This window comes from Orussus abietinus, unplaced genomic scaffold, assembly GCF_000612105.2.
Source record: "Orussus abietinus isolate OABI.00-Male unplaced genomic scaffold, Oabi_2.0 scaffold7, whole genome shotgun sequence".
Taxonomy (NCBI): Eukaryota; Metazoa; Arthropoda; class Insecta; order Hymenoptera; family Orussidae; genus Orussus; species Orussus abietinus.
In genome coordinates, this window is record NW_019394453.1 from 1,838,995 (window position 1) to 1,859,272 (window position 20,278).

The 20,278-nt window shown below is 52.2% G+C and overlaps 1 protein-coding gene across 1 annotated transcript in view; it reads left to right on the forward strand.

The window, feature by feature from the left end:
- Positions 1–20,278, forward strand: part of LOC105704181 (cadherin-related tumor suppressor) — an 88,498-nt gene that overhangs the window by 31,802 nt on the left and 36,418 nt on the right. The window lies entirely within an intron of this gene.

Consider the following 20,278-nt stretch of genomic DNA (forward strand, 5'->3'; position numbering starts at 1 on the left):
TTTGTGCAATTCGGTAACGAGGGATGTTCGCCCTTAAAGTCTTGACGGTATTTGGATTAATTCCAACAATTTCGTGGATTAAAATCCGCGATTTTCGGGGTAAGTACCCCCTCGAAATATTTCTTTGGTTCAGTGGATGTATTTTCTCAGGGTACGTGTTGCGCACCTCGTGGCCACCTTCTGGGGTGTCCGTGCACACCCTCGAAGGGTTCTCCTACGTGGCCGTCGATGCGTGCCGCGCCACGAAGTGCGCGAACGAAGAAGAAAGGGGACGCGTAGCGATAAAAGGGAGCAAGAAGAAGTCGTTAGGGACGCCGCGGGCCGCGAAGGTTGTGGAGGTGGAAGCGATGGTGGAAGCGGAGGTCGGTGGGCAAGAGAGTCGGTCTCGCCGGCAAGAGAAACCCGAAGAAAAGGACCTCGCCGGGGAGCGTAGAGAATCGACTCATTAATAGAGGCGGTCGATGGTTGAGGTCGACTCGAGCGCTCGCCGAGGTCTAGAATCGAGAGTTAACCCTTTTCGCGTGACGCGGACCCCGCTGGGAGTCGAGGGCGCTCCGAAATTGGCGGCTTCCCTTTTCCCCTTTTCGCGAGGCGATTCCAGGCCCTCTAACCTAAAAACACGAGCCAGACGCACGCGAGACCGATCCGGGGATCAATGGAATCCGCGGCACGAAAAGGTCGCCTCGAAGGACCGATAATCGAACGCGCGATCGGCTGCGTGATCCCATCGATCGAGCGATTTAATTTTATCGAGAGCTTTATAGATCGATGAGAGATAGACGTGCACGCATGAGAGCGACTTGCTTGGGAAATTACCGAAGAAATTTGGCTCGAAGAACGCGAGCCGGCGCGTTAGGGTGACATGATAGGGTGAGGTTTAAGGCGATTTATGGCAAAATGTGAAAATATTTATAAAACTGGGTGCACCGAATAATCTGAAACTTTAACACCTGATTATGAAGGGTCTAATGAAGGTCTTGAAACTCAGGAAATTTTAGTATTCGAAACAAATCCCTGTTTTGGCTCTTGTTCTGGATGCCGTTCGATTCCTGGAATCGTGCCTCGAAATTCCTGGAAAACTCGGCGAGGGAAAGAGCGGATTGGGTCCACTGGACGGTTTGTTGTGGATGTTTCGAGTTTCAGGTGCAACGACGTACGAGATGTCCGAGCGGTTTTAATTAGAGCTGGGGACGACGAGGAGGGAGAAGGTGCGGACGGACAGGTCCCGACCTTGCGTTCCTCGGGAGGAGCCGGCCCGAGAATCGTGCACTTGGCGGTCTTCGGACCCTCTTCGAAGTCGAAGGTTAAGAACCTCGGCGCGACCGAGTCTGCCTATTCGCCTACCTTCGGCGAAGCCCTCGGAAACGCATCGAGGGTCGAACGTGCCAGGAATTCGTTAGCCACCGCGATACCACTCGAAAGGTTGCCCAACCTTCCCGGCTACTCCGAAGTGCTGGCCATGCCGAGGGAACGAGTGCTACGAGGAATGCTAAATTGCTGGCATCTCGCGATAGAGTAGCATTCGCGTGGACGAGTTTGCACCCAGGAAGCCGAAGTACAGGGCTGAACCTGATCGGATCGTCGACCTGTACCTTGACCGAAGGAATCGACGCGACCAATCAACGGCACCAATAGTGGCGAGCAAAATCTTGGTCCTAGTCTCGCATCCTCGAGTCCTGCAAAAGTGCAAGATGGAAACCAAGACTGTAAGGCCAAGATCGAATTTCCCCATCACCGGTCAGAGGTGCGAAAATCCAGCAAGCCGGAAGAGGAACTTTTCCTCCGACCAAGACTTTCTAAGCTCTTTTCGTCGATGGTTTTCTTAACCTGAAACGAGGGTCCTTAACCTTGGACTCATTGGCGCATCCTTTATAACGATTGGTCGGTGTGTCGGTCGGTGCCAAGTCAGCCGTCCTGGCTCGGGTCGGCCAAAGAGACGGCCAGCCGGCCCTCCTTATTTATTTCTTTATCCTACCGCACGCAGGACTCCACGGTGTCTTTGCTTCTCGGAACGAGTGTCCTCGGATATGCGATTATCCTCTCGTCCCTTTCTTGACGTCTTCAACGACTCGGTCGGACGACGTCTCGACGTAAACGATAGCTAAGCGTCTTGCGATTTTACGGGGCGCCTTGACGCGCAGACGTGGCCGAGGTGAAACCGGCGGCGAAATTCGCGACCGATTTCGCTTCTCGACCCTGAGTGAAAATTCCTCGACGAGATCGCGACCCTCGCTCGAGTGCCGGAAATAATGGCAATGCCCTGGTTAAACCGCCTTGCGGAAAGCCGATTTTTAGTCGCCCGCTTATCCGCGGTCGTTCCACCCTTTCTAAAGGTATCTCCATCTTTGGCCGAAGCAACCTTCGGGATCGTTGACTATTATCGAGCCGTCCTTTCCAATCACTATCTGCAGGAGGTAGGTGTGGCTAACCGCTTAACTTAACGTGGCATAGCGAGAGACAGCTCCGACTTGGATATCCGGTAGACTCGGCTGGGTCTCGGCTTTTCCGTCGTGAAATTCCACCCTGCCGATTTCTCTGCAGCATCGCAGCACTCGATTGTCGATTCTACAGGAGTCTCGTCCACTCCGATGTCCCTTTCGTCGGCCCTTCTTCGCGCCATCCCCCTGTACGCAGGAAAAGAATTCAAAGAAATGTTCTTCTCTGATGACAACAAATTGTATGTCGCTCATCTGTTTAAGTATGCACAGCGATACTTTTTTCGTTGTTGCAACAAATTCATTTGCTAACTTAGCAAGCATTTCTGTCGTTGGTACGAGTATTCTTACGGTACGAGGGTTGATCGGCAATTCTGTTGTTTGCTAAAATCGCAACTGCCTATTTTTCCGGGTACCGTCCAGGAGATGTTCCGTCGATAGTTGTCCTGTAGACAACCTGGGAATAAATCTCCGTTCAGATTTCGAGTCGATTTGCTCTTCTCCTAAGTTTACTGGCGTCGTTTCGACGGCCGCGACGCGAAGGACTCGCGTTTACATTGAGCCTCGGAGGCGAAAAGTCCTATTCTGTGCGTTCCCATCCGGGAACGAGGTGTCCAATGGCTTACGGCTTGAAAAGGACGGGGAACGAGATGACTAGTAACAAAAATGTACGTCTGGACTCGCCGCTGGTGACCTTTGTTCTCTTCCCCCGGAGTATTCGCGAGAATAACGTCGGCTTTGGGTGTGCACGAAAACGGCCGAGGCCACTTTGTACCGGTGACTTCGCCTTTGAAAGAGACTCGCGGTAGGTTGGAACATGGCGAGGCAGGTTGTCCGGATATAAAGAGCATCGACGACGAGATTCGAATTCCTCGGACAATCGAAATCGGTTGTCAAAGGAGCGCGCATCGGACTTATACCCTGAGCCGGCCATCGGACCGACTAATCGGCCGACTTTTCATGCTCGTTAATTTGCTTAAAACGCGAAACGGCGGGCAGCGATCCGTTAATATCGCGTGAGATGAGAATTGCACCGTAAAGAGCTGCATAATACGGAATCGCTGGGGAAAGAGCCCGGGCAGGACTCGCCTCTAGGTAAGAAGGCGAGGTTAGAGGCAATTAGCCCAGTGCTAATGCGCGACCCACCTACTCGAAATCTTAACGCCTTCGTGGGCAGATTTCAACACCACGAGTTGGGGCGAAATCCAGCCTGGAGGCGAAAGATCGATTGTATATCTTAACGTCCCCCGAAATTCGTTTGCAGCTGGATTTCTCCCAGGATCGATTCCGAAGTCGGCGGTTCATCATAATACTCGATGCGCTCCGTAAACTAGACTTTCTCGTGCAAAGGTGTTTGAACATCTTGCAAGACCCGTTCGAGGTCTTATTCCTACCGCGGATCCTCGCACGGAATCGGCGAGCTGTTCTAATTGCAAGATCTTGCCTAGACCCTCCAGATGATCGACGCAGACTTTATTTACCTGCGTAAAAGCTGTTATCTTCGTACGAACTGGTCGAGAGCTATTTGCGCGAGTATTTAGACTTATGATCGATATTATAATTGCACCCAATCTCCTCTACTCGGTGAATTCGTTACCGAGGAGTCTCTGTAACCCGGTCGCGAGGACGTCGCAAGGGAGGTACCAAATTCGATAACTCAGTCGCAAGCACTGTTCAGAATTGGATAACCCAGTGGCGAGTAAACGCGAGCACGTCGCAAGAGAGGTTCGGAGGGTGGCCTCGACCACGTAAGGCCTACGGCTAGCATGCAGGGAACCGGCATGCCTCGCGCCGCCATCAACCGAGGAGTCTCGAGATCGAGTCGAGTCGAGGCGAGCCGAGAGCCGAGTCTCAAGCTGAGAGGCTGAATTCCACACTCTATACCTTTTATATTGGGTTTGACTATGCCGGCCGAGGCGAGGGCCGAGGTGTAGGAGCGGCGCGCGAGCGCGAACAACCCGGCAGGCTCGTTCCGCAGCGCTTCCGTGCGGCGCGGCCGGTAATTGCTTCTCGAGCGTGTCGCGGCGCGACCCGGACCTCCGACTTCGACCACCTTCAAAGGACTCCATCTACCAAAGAATTTGACCGTGCATCCCGTCGTTTTCTTGAAAACTCCCGTAAATTCTCAAAGATTCTCGAAAATTTTCGAAAATTCTTGAGTAAATCTTGAAAATTCCGGTAATTTCTCGACAAATTCTCGCATTGGCGAAACGAGAGAAATTCTCGAGTAAATCTTGAAATTTCGGTAATTTCTCGAATAATTCTCCTATTAGCGAAACGAGAAAAATCGACCTCCAGGGTGGCGGCTCTTGGAAAGGAACCCGACATCGATATCAGTTGACTTCGACTGGAAAATACGGGGATTGCGACGAGCATACCGGCTTCGAGGCTGGAGAAGAGATACGCCCGCAATAGATATGCCAGTCTGTCGGGAGGCTTTATACCGCGATCGTGACGGATGTACCGGGGTGACCACGTGTCCCGGCCATCCTCTTAACCCACTCGCTGCGACTGCACATAGACGGATGTAACCTGGATATCTCGATGATATAACCTCCCGTCTTCATAGGTTACGGGTCCTAGGGCCTGCTCTTGAACGCTTCTTAACACGTTCCGTGCGACGTGTACCACCGATAATACGCGTTAACCTCGGGTGGTACACGGCGTGGCACGGAACGTGTTAACCAAACTCGAGAAAAAGACTTCATAGACTTGCAATCGAAGGTCCGACTGATGGAATTCGCTCCGCCCTGAAATAACTACTGTTGACATACATATCGTTGCTTGAAACGTACATAATCGCAAAAAACAATGATATTGTTTTTCGCAGGATTTTCTTGTCGCAATGCATATTTCTTTGAGTCGACCAACTTTTTTTTTCCGAGGGTAAGGGGTTGTAAGGAAGGTCCCTATACCCATGAAATTCCATTTTACCAAAAAATCTAAAAACTATCTTTGAACTAATTTAAAGAAACTTGAAATTTCCTGGGTGGAGGGACCTTCCTTGAAGCTTCTACGTTCACGTTGTCAAGTTTGAAACGGTTCGGTACGCCCAGTTCGTAGAAAAGTGGCATAAGCCCTTTTGACGGCACTTTGACATGGTCTTAACCGTCGAGCCGTCGCTCTGCCTGAGGTGGAGAAAAGCCGAAGCGTCGGGATTTTCGGCGCGATAATTCCGTGTCAGGTTCTAGATCGAATTCGAAACTCGGGGCGTTTCCCGGGGCTCGAAACAGCTTGGCCGAATTTCCTGGACGGTTGGGCCGTAACCCAAATATCCCGGGTGACGTTAATCGAGAGAGGTCCGTGGACGTCGAGCCGTCGAACGCGATCCTCTCGGAAGAGCCCTCGGAGCCTTTTATCCCGCCGAGAAAGAGGGACTTATCCCGTCCGTTCGTTCCGCGCGTTCAAGGCCGTCGGGTCTTCTCCGGCCGCGACGGCCGCGAGCTCTTCGCCGTCCTCGCGAATCCGTCATGCGGAGCGGCCGAGGGGCCGAGCGAGACGTCGGGAAAAAGGGACAAAGCGAGGAAAAGGAGGAGCGAGAGAGCGAGATAGCCGGATCGATAATCGTTTTAACCCCCGGACTTCGGCGTCTCCCTCGGCCTCGACGCCCCCCATCAATTCATTCCGAGGCGTACGAGGCGACTTCGACGCCTCTCTGCCTACGCGAAACCTGAATCGAGGATCCTCGACGTCCGTCGCGACTCATCCTCGTCCTCGAGGTGGGCCGCCCTAACCCGAGTTAACCTCGACGGGAGAGTTACTCCCGTATTCGAAACCTAACCTATCCCACCGCCGAGGGAACGATCCGAGGGATTATTTGCTCGACTGGCTCCTCCTGAGGCCGAGATTCTTCGAGACGTACCCAGGGACTCGCGGCCCGGGAATGGGAAGAATCTAAGCAGGTAACGAGGGGGAGCGGAGGGAGGAGTACGTAAATAGCGAGGAGGCTGGATGGACGTTGAGGAACGGTTCCGGAGGAGCCTTCGAGCGCGGACTCGGCAGAGGCAGGACGCGAGATTCCCTCGCACTGTTCCGAGAGTACCTGGCCGAAACCGTCGAGTGTCTGACATGAAAAGATCCTACTTCCACGTAAAACCCATCCTTTCCAAGTTTGCCGGTAGCACCTCATCGGCGACCTGTGTGAAAAAATCCCATGCTTTTCAATTTTAACGGCGACAGTAAAATACATGGACACTTTTTTTAAGGGAATTGACCGGACCGTTTGAAACTTTGACACATGACTCGGGAGAACCTAAGAATTATCCCGACACTTTCAAAATTTGGATTTTCAAAAAAAAAATTGTGTGACATCCTTGACCAGAATCAAAATGGCGTTGAGTTGAGAATCTCGCATTTGAATGGAACAAAGGCAAAAAAAGGGTTTTATGCGTTTCCATGCTAAATCTATGGTTACACGAAGTCTTGGAGAGAAAATTTATTGCCACTGAAATTATAGATGGTGCTAGGTGGCATTCTGCAGTCACAATCGGGGTATCAAAAATCGCGAATCCAGTGATTTTGGATACCCCGATTTCCAGCCATTTAGTAGATCACCCAATATAATTCGACACAGCTGTTAATATACATACGAACGTCGTTTTTCCCGACGTTGATAAAATTTCTCGACGTGTTTCACTTCACCTTAAGCGTCTTCGGTATGCACTTGCTCGGTCAGAGGGAGGGACGCCGGTCGAATCGGAAAGAGCGCGCGCAAGGATCTTGGGAGGCCTCTCCGGATTCTCGCCAAGTGGCCGGCCGTTTTGAGCGCCAGCGATCCGAGCGTGCAAGAGAGCCGGACGAAATCACACGGATTTACATATTATGATTTACACCCTTGCCCGGTGCCTCGTCTGCCCCCTCTGGCCCCCTCCCACGGCCGACTCGTCCCTCTCCGGAGCCGAACCCGCCGCGAGCCCCGAGCGAGTCGGCGAGCGACCCTGTCCCCAGGGAGAGAGACCTTCCTGAAATATCCGGAGCTACGCACCTTACGTTCCGCGGCGTCGTTACCGGGGGTCACCCGAGACGCGGGCGACCCGGGGCGCCGAGGCGCTCGTAAAACGACGCTCGACGAGACGCCCGGCCGGAGGCGAGCCTCCCTCGAGGACGGCGCGAGGGCTGATGAGCGAACTCGAGCTCCGTCTCGCCGACTCGGTCTCCGTCCACTTTTTCGACTTTTTCCACCTTTTGCTCGGCTTTCTTTTTGCGCACCTTTTCGACGTTTTCAACTTTTTGCATTTTTTCATGACCAAGCCCAGCGCCGAATTTGCTCGTCGCTGAGACTCTTGCCAAAGGCGTCGAGAATTTCGAGCGCAACGATGCACTTCGTACGAGGGCGGGCCTCGTGCAGGGGGTTATTCCCTCGGAAATTTACGGACTTTTAAGGCGAGAAATCGTGGAAATGGCAAGCAGAGATCGCTGGGTAGAAATCAACGATACCTTGGTACGAGTTTACGGGCGAACGTCCCTTTGTTATGATTTGCACGCAAAGTTACCGAATGGCATTTTTGTTTACCATCTGAAATCAAAGGCAATCGATTCTCAAAGAAGGGAATCGTTTTCATTCATTTTCGAGCGAACAATCTCTCGGGTGCGTCTTTTCCGCTCGGTAATTACACCTAGCAGAAAAGTTGCGGCGACTCGCAGACTGTCGACTGGCCGCCTCTCGATAAAGTCACTTTTTCCCAGGAGGAAAGCACCGCCACTCGAGAGCACCTTTCCCGTCGCTTCGGCACTTATCGCATCCCCGCTTAGCGTCAATGGCGGATTTCTTTCGAAGCGGCGAACCGCGAGGCATCCGCAGGAAGGACGTGCCGGCCGTGAAGCTCGCGCGGCCGTTCCGCGTCTCGGGGGCCGCGACGCAATAACGTCCCGCGTTAGCGACCATTCGTTAGCGAGCACTTGGCCCGAGCCGATCGCTTCCAAGAAGAGTCCGTCGACGGGGTATCCGCGAGAAAAAGCCGCGACAACGGCCGCCGAGAAGCGGCCGAGACGCTGCGGACTTTCCCGGCGAACCCGCGGGACACGATTCGGGACGCGCATTCGGCGCAAATTGAACGAGGCTTTGCAATTCTCGCATTGGATCCGTTTGAAAGGCATCGACGAAACGCCTTCCACCGAAGGGCTTCTACCGGGTTCACAACCTAACCTAACCTATACAAGCGACTTCGTTCGCGCCGCGTCCTTCCTTCTCCCTTGCAGGCGGGAAAATGCCTCACAGTTGTGCTACAAAATTCTACATTTACGATATAATGTAGATACTCATGATTTAGTTGTATTCACGAGGTGGTGATCACGACTCCTGGACTATATTCGATTCCCTAACCTATAAAAGCGAATTCCTCCGCGCTTTGTCCTCCCTTCCTCCGTACAAGAGAATGACTCGCAGTCGTCCTAAAAACCTATACTTTCCATAAAATACAGATAATAGGACTTCGAAATATTGACAAATGCCGCGATTTGTTAAATTTTTCATGCGAATCCATTTTGATGCGAAAAATATCCTGGGACTCGTTCGATTCCTAACCTACCCAATGCAATCAATTTCGTCCACGCCGCGTCCCCTTCCTCCGTGTACGGAAATAACTCGCAGACGTGCCGCAAATTATACTCTTATCATATAATACAGATAATAACACGATAATAAATGTCGGCAAGCGGGATTTAATCGTATATACGAGGTACCGATCCATCTATCTAGACACTCTTGCGGGGTGACCGCGACTCCCGGGATTCATTCGGTTCCCTTCGCACAGTTCCTCGGTGGAAACCAAACGGGAACGGTCCGATAAGGCCGTCTGCCCACGTAACTCGAGTCGCAGAAAATCGGAGAATGCGGCCATTATTGTGCGCGGGCCACGGCCCACTCTCTTCTGGGCTCCCTTCGTGTGCGGCTCGCACACTCGTTCGGACACACGAGCCACGTATCGCGTAACCGACGCAACTTTCTCTCGGAAGCCCCGGAACCCGATTGCGGAGTCTCGGCCGCCCAACGGTGGCGGCTGACCGACCGGGGCTGAAATTTATTATATCCCGATCGCGCCGTCGATAACGCCCGGGTAGCGTCAAAAGCGGACGGCAGGAACACGCCCAAGCGGCCGTCCGAGGCGCGTCCTCGCGGGGAATCCGCAGCGGAGGGACCGACGCCGAAGAGGCTCCCTTCGTTGGACCTTTCGGTGGCCGAGGAAGAGAGCGTGCGGATTGGGAAACGCGTTTACGGCGCCGACTCGTTATGACTCACTGGCTCTATGAGTGGCGGTCGCTCACTAATGTGGGAGAAGAATGCACGCGTGCACCACGGCCGAGGGAAATGCAGAAGGGAGATCAAGGAATACCTCTAACGCGGTTTTCCGACCTCCGAAAAGCGTCCTATAACCTCGCGACATTACTCTCATCCGTGCAAAATCTACTAAAAAAATATCACTCATTACTTTGAAGAAATATATTACAAAATGTAATGCACCACATTTTTAGCAGATCTATTGAGAAATATAATAGAAGAATTTAGTATCTTTCTAAGAAGTCTTTCAAAAATGTAGTCTATTTCGTTTTCAGCAAATGTTAGAAATTCGATTTATTACGTTTTTAACGCCTGTATTGAAAACGTATTCTATCACGTTTCGCGAAAGATTAGTCGTCGGACACAAATGCATATCGACATATACCTAATGGCCTGAATCAAATAATTGCAACAAGCAATCCTTTTAATCCGAATGAAAATTACATCGCCTATTTAATCGAATCTTATTCCCTCTTCCTGACATTTCTTTCGACGTATCCGATCGTTCGTCCTACCAATGCAGATATTGAGTCACCAACGTTCTCCTCACTATAGAGCCTGCATTTAGACATAGCTCAATTCCTCCCCGCGAATAGCTCTCGGGGTTCCTTCTCCCAAGGAATTCCCGAGAACGAATTCCCAGGTCGGCGAGCACGCAGGGAGTGTCCGCTCGCGTTGCACGTCCGTTCCGTTACCGCGCGCGGGTATTGCGGAGGGATCGGCCGGCGCATCATACCGCGGAGGTCGAACCGTAGAGGAACGGCCGCGTCGCGCACGTCCGAGGCTCATCGAGATTTCCGTCGGTGATACTTTGCCCGCTCCCTCCCCCTCCTACAAAGGGAGACTAATACCGCAGCGTCACGAGAAGTCGAAGACTCCACCCTGGGTGAAAATTCCGCGCGAAAATTCCGCAGGTCTCGTTTCGACTACGAGCCGCGTAAAGCCCGGCGCGGCGTGGCCCGGTAGCACCGGCGGCCCTCTTTCAATTAATGACGTGATCATAGGTCGTTAGGTCCCTTCCTTCGGCGGACAACCCCCCTCCCCTCCCTCCTCCCCCCCTGGCACGGCGCGCCACGCCGCTTCCCTTCTCACCTAGTCGCTCTTTCCGTGCCGGGCCGCCCGGTTCCCCCCTCTCGTCCTGGCTCCGCCGCTCCCCCGCCTCGAGGTTCCCGCTCCTCTCCCACTCTATCGACAGAGACCGAGCGAACCTGGCGCGCGACCTAACCTCCAAACGGGCGGTACCACCTCGGACCTTCGAACGTTGTTCCGGAAAGCGACTCGTTGACTCGTTTCTTAGTACGGAAGCGACCGCCGGCGGGAGCCTGATTGCGGAATTTCGGCGTTTACATGCCGGATTAGCCAACGAGCGATACGGAATGCCCGGCACGCGCGGGAGCGTCTTTCCGAGGGGAGAGTAGACCGTATCGTCCGGTCCGCAACCCGTCCCATTTACGCGTACGCGAGGCGTTAGGACGGTAACCCGAGGGGAATGGCTACGGGGGAAGGGTAATAACGTCCACATCCTTGGAAAGCGATCCCGAGATGCGAGCGGCCCCACTCGCAGAAACACGAATCCTCGGAATGTGAACCAGCCGATTACACGATGTCCCGGTACCATTAATTGGGCAACGGTGGTTCCCCTTACATTTTTTTCGACCCGACCCGCCGACCGTCATGGCCACCTCGGGATTTGCCCGCGCTTGGGGGAGCCTCGTTACCCAATGCGCGCTGTATTAGACGTCTGCCTATACTTTCGTGAATTATTCGAGGTGTATTTTCGAAGATCGACTCGAAGAATGGACCGGGGATTGGGAAGGATACGGGTCGAATTTTTATTCCAATGTATTTGAGCCCAATAATTATTCTTTGTATTAACAAAATATTTCTTTGGGTCAATGACATTTTTCTTTTTTTTTTCTCGGTGTAGGGAGAGTATATCGCGTCGAAACCTATTTTAGTCCTACAATTGAGGGTTCTGGGGAGAATGAAAATTTCGACTCGTTTGGTATTCGGCACCCCTGGGTTGTGCGAAGTTGCCGTCGATGGTATCGCGGTCAAGGGACGCGTCAGGACGAAACTTTGTCCCTTGACCGCGGACTCTCGTTACGCGTCCATGCGACGTAGGTACGCGATATTCCTGCCCTCTGGAACGAATGCAGATTTTCCCCCTTGCGACCTGCCGATCTCGCGGGGACATCCGAGCCGCGTTTGCGGTCGGGCGCGTCTCGTCCCCCGCCGGGGGCGAAGGCGCGGTTCTCCGTAAAACCCAATATTCTCGCCCCACGAGACCGGAGAAAAGTGCGTCGCGGCCCCGGGGACGGGGACAAAGCGTCCCCGCGTACGCGCCCGCCGAACCGACGACCGCGAGTCGTACTTTAAGGGCTTCCACCGTGGTCACCGATACTTTCGATTTTTTGTTAATTGCGCCACCGAGACGACGGCGAACCGCCGACCGCAAGTACTATCGGGCCCTTTTCTACACGCATCGCCACCTCACCGTCGAGGTGGCCGCCCTTTGGGGACTCGAGACCAGGACCTCCCTTAACGGCGTTCGCCACCAAAGTGGGAACGATGACTTCGACCACTAGATAGCATCGGCATCGAATTCGGCGGGAGGTAACACTTTTCTCCGAAGTGGATGCATCGAATAATTTGAAGATTTAACCTCTAATTATCGACCTCCTAATGGAGGTCTTGAAACTAACGTAATTTCACTATTCGAAAAAACATTTTGTACTTATCCCGGATAAGAAGCAAGAAAATAAATTATTTGTCGACAAATGAGATTTCGGGAATTTCAAGACCTGCCCGAGTACCAAATAAGCCGAAAATCGTAGGCAGAAATCGCTGGGAATGGAAATCGCCGAAACATTATCTCGATTTTAAGGCCAAACGTTATTTGTTACCGAATCGCATCATCGTATGAAATCAAAGCCAATCGCGGTTCTCAGAGAAGGAAATCGTTTCCACCGATCTCCGAGTGAACGGCTCGTCGATTCGGATTGAGTTTCTCGATCTTAGTGTTAAAAAAAGAAGAAGAAAAAAGTGCAGAATCGAGACTGGACCGTGCAGGTTCGATGCTCAATGGGAAGGACCAAAACTCGAGTATGCAGGTCCAAGACCGATTTCGCTCATCACTATCTCGGACTTGGCGGTCCCCGTGGAGGGGGGCCCCCAAAGTACGGCGTGGGGCCCCTCCCTCGGACGAGCAAGATCGACCGCGAAAGCGGCCCGGCAAAGGGGCCCTATCGCGACTCGAAATCGGCCGATCGAGTGACAATCGGGAACCGTGAAGCTGAGCTATTAGTCGTAACCACGGAAGATATATCTTATTGTCTCCGAGCGGTCCGACAGAATTATCGTGTGCTTTGGTCGTGGCCTATGGGGCCCGGCGGTGTCCAAGGGGCCCCGTGGCCACGTTATGTATCGGGTGACTCGGTGGTTCGACCCCTCATAGAGAGTCCCGGCCAGCGGGGCGAGGGGCGGGGGTGGAAGAATGGGACTCACTTCGTGCACGACCCAAAGAAACCCCCGCTGAGCGACTCGATCCGATCCGCTGATCCCCAACCGAGCTGACGCAGATACCATCTTTCCTTGCTCTCCCAAGGGGCCCCATGGTCGCCTCGAGAGCGCTCCGGCCACGCCGAACGCGACTATACCCCATTTGTCCCATTGCCCGTTACTCTTATCATTATGAGCGCCACGGAGCCGTTTCGAGGCGCTTCGGGATCCGACACTGATATGAAGTTAACTGGATACGGCATCGGGGCCTTAAGGTGTTACCAAAGTGTCCCATATACGTACCGAGAAGCCGAAACATTTGTACAACTTTTCCCCAAACTGGGTGCACCGAGTCATTTCAAACCGACGTGTATTACTGGAGGTCCTAATGAATTTTTCGCATAAACATTTTGTATTTAATCAGGACAAGAACCGGAAAAAAGGTATTGTTTTCAGCAAAATTAAATTTCGTGAGTTGCAAGACCTTTATCAGGACCTTCAAAATGGCGACTTTCTCCCTCGGAAGTCCGAGGAGACGACTTCCTTCCGCTGTGCCGGTCGGTAATTGAATCGTTACCGATTCGGGAAGCGCGCTTCTCGGCCGTGGCTTCCCGGTGCAAAAATAGAAGCGCATAACGCCCGTTACTGTACGCCTCCACCCACGTGCAACGCGTGTAAGCCGGCGACGTACGTCTATATACGCGGCACCGATTGCATCTATGTACTCGAGGCTCGTTGAATTCCTCGACAACGAATCAGCCGATCTAAACCCGAGCGCGCCATCTTGTTAGGCGCCTATTGAAAACGCTTCGACCTCTGGAAAGTGCCCCTTGAATTTTTTTCGCATCGCTACATCCGCGTGCGATACATAATACGGATTATTCTTCCGCCAATAAGAATGAAATCAAAATGACGCATTCCATTTATCACCGTAACTCGTTCCTGAAGGTGACATGTTAGAGGTTCGAGTGCACCCGAAGGGCTAATCTCTCGGAAATTAGTAAAAACGATTTCCCTCGTTGATAACCGGTTGCCTTTGATTTCGTACGATAAACGACAATGCGATTCGATAATAAGCGATGATCGGCCTTAAAATGGTCGCAACGTTTCGGTGACTTCTGCATGCGATTTTCAGCTGATCTCCCCGTGATTTCTGAATAACCCCCCGAGTGCACCTTTCGATGGAATCTTTTTAAAATCGCTTATAAGGAACTTTGACACCCCCTCGGGCCAGTTCGATCGATCGGTTGGGGATAACCTCCATTCCCGATGCATTCGTCCCCGGGAATCCATCTTCCTCGAAAACGCAGTGCCTTTAGAAATCTCGGTCGGAATGCCTCGCGTCCTCCGAAGCTAATCCCCGAGCAGAGATCGACCGGAGAAATTCCAGGGCCGCCCCTGCCCCCGAGCTTACAGGCGGTCGTCGCGGCGCGTTACATACCGGCCGGTGACCACCGCCTGTCCCAAACGAGAAAGGGGACTCATGCGTCGTCCGATACAGATAGCGCTAGGTTTGGGACTTGACGCGACCGCTTCTCTATTTGTACGATCACGTTTGATCGGATAAGCGGTTCGGCTTCCCCGGAGCCGTGGCCCCTCCCGGCCCGCGCGAGCTCCCGGGTCCGATGCGGGCCCGATGCGGCCCGATCCGGCTCCGATCCGGCCCCGATCCAACCCGGGCCCCTTGCCGGGTTCGAGCACGGCGCATCACCGCCACCGGCATCGCCGGCGCATTCTCGCGATCGGGCCCAACTCTTCGGAGATCTGGCGCTCCTTCCTGGGGTTCTTTTTTCCTTATAGCATCGTTTACCGTCATCGGAGATGAGTCCCGCCGGTGGAAGTTCGGCCGGCCCCCCCGCCCCCGCGGGCCCATCCCCTCCCGGGTCGGGCCTATCTCGTCGGCATCGCGATTCGTAACTTTCTCATGGGTCTGCCCTCGTCCCTCCAGCTCGTCTTTTTCGGACGCTAGCCCAGCGTTTAGAGTGGCCCGCGGGCCGGATCGGCGCGATCCGTGATCCGCGATCCGCGATCCGCTCCGATTCGCGGGACCCCTCGGGGCCCTCTCCAAACGACGTCCCTTGGTCGTTTCTCGGTGCCGGGGCAGAGGGACCAGGGGGTTGCGCTTAAACGACGGCTGTGTAATGGCCTCGATGAAGTTACCATCGATTATCGGGCCCTTCTTGCTCACTTTTTTGCCGGCATTACTTCTCCTAGTCATGTAGCCGGACGGGCGACGTGACCGAGGATTTAATGGAATTGGACGTGCGCGGATGACACCGAAAAATCGCGGTTCTCACGAGCCCTCCCACTCGACCGTCGACGCCGCTCCTTCGAGGGTGGGGGAGGCGAAAGTGGCGCCAAAGCGAGCGAGCGCCTTCCTTTCCGTTCCTTTCCGAGGAACGCCTCGACGTCGCTTGACCGCCGATAGGACGCGGGCGAGCGATACCGGCCGACACCTCCGCTCTCTTATCCGACCAGCCGTAACGGCAGGATAATGCGTGCAGGCGCACATTTACAAATGTCTGCGAATGTCAACAAATATCTGCAGACGTTTGAAAATGTTTGCAAACGCATGTGGCACTCGATACCCTTTCGTGTGTTTCACATTTCTGCCCATTTTCGCGAGAAAAACGGAAGCCAGAATTTTTTTTCCAAGATTGATCGCCACGATCCCGAGGACGACCTCGGTGGAAAGAAAATGGCCGGCGAAACGTAACTCTCCCAGCCGTGTCGGTCTCCTACGTCGGCTGAATTATTTATCTTCCCCTTGCAAGCCTTATGACGCGTCTCGCCGTCGCGCTATGAGCAATTTATTCGGGAATTCGAACGGGCGAATACCCAAAAACGTCGAGCCTCTCGTTTAGGGATTCCGCCACCATTGTGCGTGCATGGCGAGTGCCCGAATGACAAACTCGAGAGGCGAACGACGCGCGTGACGTTAAGCCCTCGAAAACGAGCGGCCGTCGCCGCAACCCCTCTTAAAAACGACCGGCCGAAGGCTAAGAGAAAAGATTTTCGAGAAGCGCCCCGATCCTCAGGGACCCTGATAATGGCGCCCTTCTGGCCCCGATTAACCATCTGCCCATCTACGGGAGCTCGCGGTCGACGGCCGCCATTTTTCGACGCCTCGACCGAGGTTCGCGCGTCCAAAGCGTCTCTCACGAAATTCCATGCTTTTCGAACATAACGCACCTCGAGGCTCGACGGAAAGTTATAGTCGATCTTCCGAAGATGGAATATGAGATTTATCTCGAAAGCGAACGATTGATTGCGAGAATTTTCAGGAAAGTACCCTGATAATGGCGCCCTTATAGTCCTGGCTTTAGATCGATGGCCGCCATTTTCCGATCCTCGTTCGAAGTTCGCGGGTCCAATGCGTCTATCTCGAAATTCCCTGTTTTTCAAACAACGCACCTCGAATCTCGGCGGAAGGTCACTATCGACCTTCCGAAACCGCAATATGCGATTTATCTCGAAAACGAACGTTTTCACCCCCTCTTTAACTAGTCACCACCTTTCTGCGATCCTCTCCATATCTATCTCCACCTTGCCGTGGTTCCCTCTCTCTCTCTCTCGCTTGCACCCCTTCGCTTTGTGCCTGCATCCCTCTCACTCGCTCCAGACGAACTGGTTCCATCCGACGAGCAACTGGTAGCACTTGTTGGACAATCCGTAGTCACGCTACCGGAAAAATCCATCGCTAGTGTTATTTGACGAGGAGCCGAATATGCGGAAGGTGTCGGGAATACTTTTCATCCCCCAGGTTATCCTAAGGATCGCAAGGATCATGCAGGATCACGGACGGGATCGTGTACAAAATACACGGGCAAAATCACGTATAAAATCGCGTAGAAAATTGAGTACAAAGTAGCGTACAAAAATCGCACGTACCGTGACATCCGATTACGACAATCGACGAAGAAATCGACAACGACCGATATCGCGGGTCCAACCGGTTCCACTTAGTACTGACGTCGCAGAACGTGCTTATATCTCGATCGGTTGACATCGCACTGACAATGAGAAATAAAAATTCATCGAACGAACGAAATATTTGGTCAATTGAAAAAATAATTATTTCGCCCAAATAAAGTGAAATAAATTGTCATCATTTCGAAGAAACGTTGCATCCAATTTATTCGAGACTGAGTCGGATAATTATTTCTTTGGTTGAATGGACATTTTTTTTTCTCAGTGCCCGCGCGATTCGTTGCAGGATTTTCGATTCTAGCATTTGGGTCAGGCATCGATGTCGTTGACCTAATCGAAAGGTCAAGGTAAACGATTCGCGATTGAATAGCGAATCGATTGCGAGTCGCGACGGCGCTCTTGCTTATCCAGGTAAAATTGCGTAAACGGGTTTGCACGCATGATGGAGCGTAAAGTGCAAAAATCCCACGGCGACGGTTTATCGATACAAAGCATAATAGCGGCTTTACACGGTTGGTTCGTATCCACGAGACACGCGATTTATTCCTGGATGGTAATACAGAGAAGGGATTAAGTCGGATTAGAAGACTTTTTACGAATCGCTGCGAAGCGTCGAGCGGAACCGATCATGCACGCATAAAAAGAATTCCCGATCGTAAGAAGAAATATTACTTGTCGCAACGCGCGTGAACACTCGAAAATGGGCCAGCAACATTTCTGTTATATCGACTGGAAGCTGGAATAAATTGGATGCAACATTTATTCGGAATTATGACAATTTATTACAGTCAAATAAATTATTCTTCCAATTAACGAAATATTTCTTTGGTACTATTCAAAGAAACATTTCTATCGTTGGTGCGATTATTCCTCCAGTGAGAGCAAAACTTTATCAGTGATGCTGTCCTTTGCAAAATGTGCGAATGTATGTTTTTTGGGGCACGTCGAGCAGATATCAATGTGGTATCCATATTGACTTTCCGTTCTACCTGCATTATGCAAATTAACAATTTATTCGGACTAATGACGGTCGGGATTTGTCCGTTTTCAGGAGTGAATTGGGGGGCGCGATGCGATTTTCCGAAGCACCGTTCCATAAATTAACGCGATTGGTCGCAACGCCCTGACCGAGGCAACAAACGAGCTCGACCATGCGCTCGTTACTAACGTCGAGTATGGGAGCACCGTCGTAAATGTATGTTAATTAGCGAGAGCATAACTTATGATCGGTTACGCGACGAGTATACGACCAGGGAGTTCTTAAAGTCGATCTCGAAGACGAGCCTGGAGAATTCTTCGATGCTCTTCCGGAGGAAGAGGATCTAAAACGGAAGTCCTGGTGCTACAACATGCTACAAAAATCCACCTAATTTTTCGTATCCACTCGACGACCGATGAATCGATCGATCTCGAATAATCCAATCTTCGCGACTGGCAACACGCAGAAAAATATTTCGATGATTCAAAATTTTCATCAGCATTTGAACGATCGAAACAAACGAGTTTGGTCGATTGAACCAAAATTCGATTCGCTCACCCGAAGCGTTTTCTGAAATTAATCGATTTTTATTATTTTTCTTCTGCGTGAAAGAAGGGTCGACTGCGCGCCGAACCTTTCTGCCACATCCGATCGAACCTGTGACTTGATCGGTCCATTAGAATATGACATTGTGTGCGTGGAAACGATCTCGATAGTCGAGAGAGAACGCCTAATCTGCAGCCTCCATCTTGGGAAAGCGTCTCCCGATCCTCTCGTTGTCTTTCGTAGAACTCCGAGACGCGGAACAAAGAGTCGAAGTCCGGCTTCGGAATTTATATTCGAGAGCTGCTCGTCGGCTGTCGAGAGGCTAGCCATGACCCCAGAGCTTAGTGCTTAACGAACTTTCTCCGAAAGGGACTTGAACGACATTTTGTCGATCTCTGCGGATAAGGAAGAGAAGCTCCTCCACCTCTTCGACTTCGAACCATCTAGGCCAAGTTGCTCAGCGAGTATTTCCGCGGCGCGCCATTTTATTTAATCGAAAATGCTAGATGGGCACGCTGATCCTTGAACAGGTAACCTTAGTCTTTGGAACCGGGAAACCATGTATTTCAATGCAAGAAATCATATGGAAATCGCAACCAGAAATCGCTGTAAATCATTAGAAGTTACCGAAATGTCACAATATTAAGACCGATCGTCCCTTGTTATCGAATCACATTGTTTATCATACGAAATCAAAGGCAAAGGCCCTCAATTTTAGTCTTGTACTTTTTGCGAGACGAAGATCGAGAGCAAGATCAAAACCAAGCCTGCGAGGTCGATTTTCCTCATCATCGGTCGGTCCTAGATCGAGGTCATCCAAAACTCCTTCAGGACTCCTTCGAGACTCCTTTGGGACTTCTTCAGGGAAGCGACGAAAGAGTCGACGCGTGTCCTCTCCTCGGAGCCATCGGATCAGAACGAGCTCCTTCTCGGAAGGGGCATGTCCGTTTGGTCTCTCCACCTGCTGGAACCCAGTCTATTTATCCCCTTGGAAAGCGGTCCAGACTCGGTTGGGTTTTTCGCTCCTCCGCCTGCAACGACCAACGCATGCTCTGCCTTTAACGCAGCCTTATTACCGATCCATTTGCATTCGTCCCCGGAAGGCTCTTACTCGTATACGATCGACTCGACGCGTTTCGAGGCGAAACTACCAGCGGACCTATCGGGCCCAGTTTTCTTATCGAAAACCCGAGTCCGATGGTCCTCGATATCGCAAGGCTCGATTGAAGGCGCGAGAAGTCCTCCAGTGCCTGCTAATAATAGGCACCATCTTCGGGATCTAACGACATCTCCGAATTACACGGGACTAATTTTCCGCCCGTGGAGTGCACTCTAAACCTGTTTAGTCCTTGGCACGCGGAGAATTCTGTAAAGCTAGGAAAAAGGACCAGCCAGAATCGATACTTTCCGTGCGAGGGACCATTTCGACCCATCTATAACCTAAAGACGTTTGAAATCGAAGACGGGTGTGAAGAGACCAGTTGAGATGGCTTGGGATCTTCTCGTGGAAGCCCGACCCTTAAAAAACTGAAAATAGGGAAAACAAAGATGGCGGCGACCTCGGTCACCTCTCGAATGGCCTTCCTGTATGGTTACAAGTATTCCATCCAG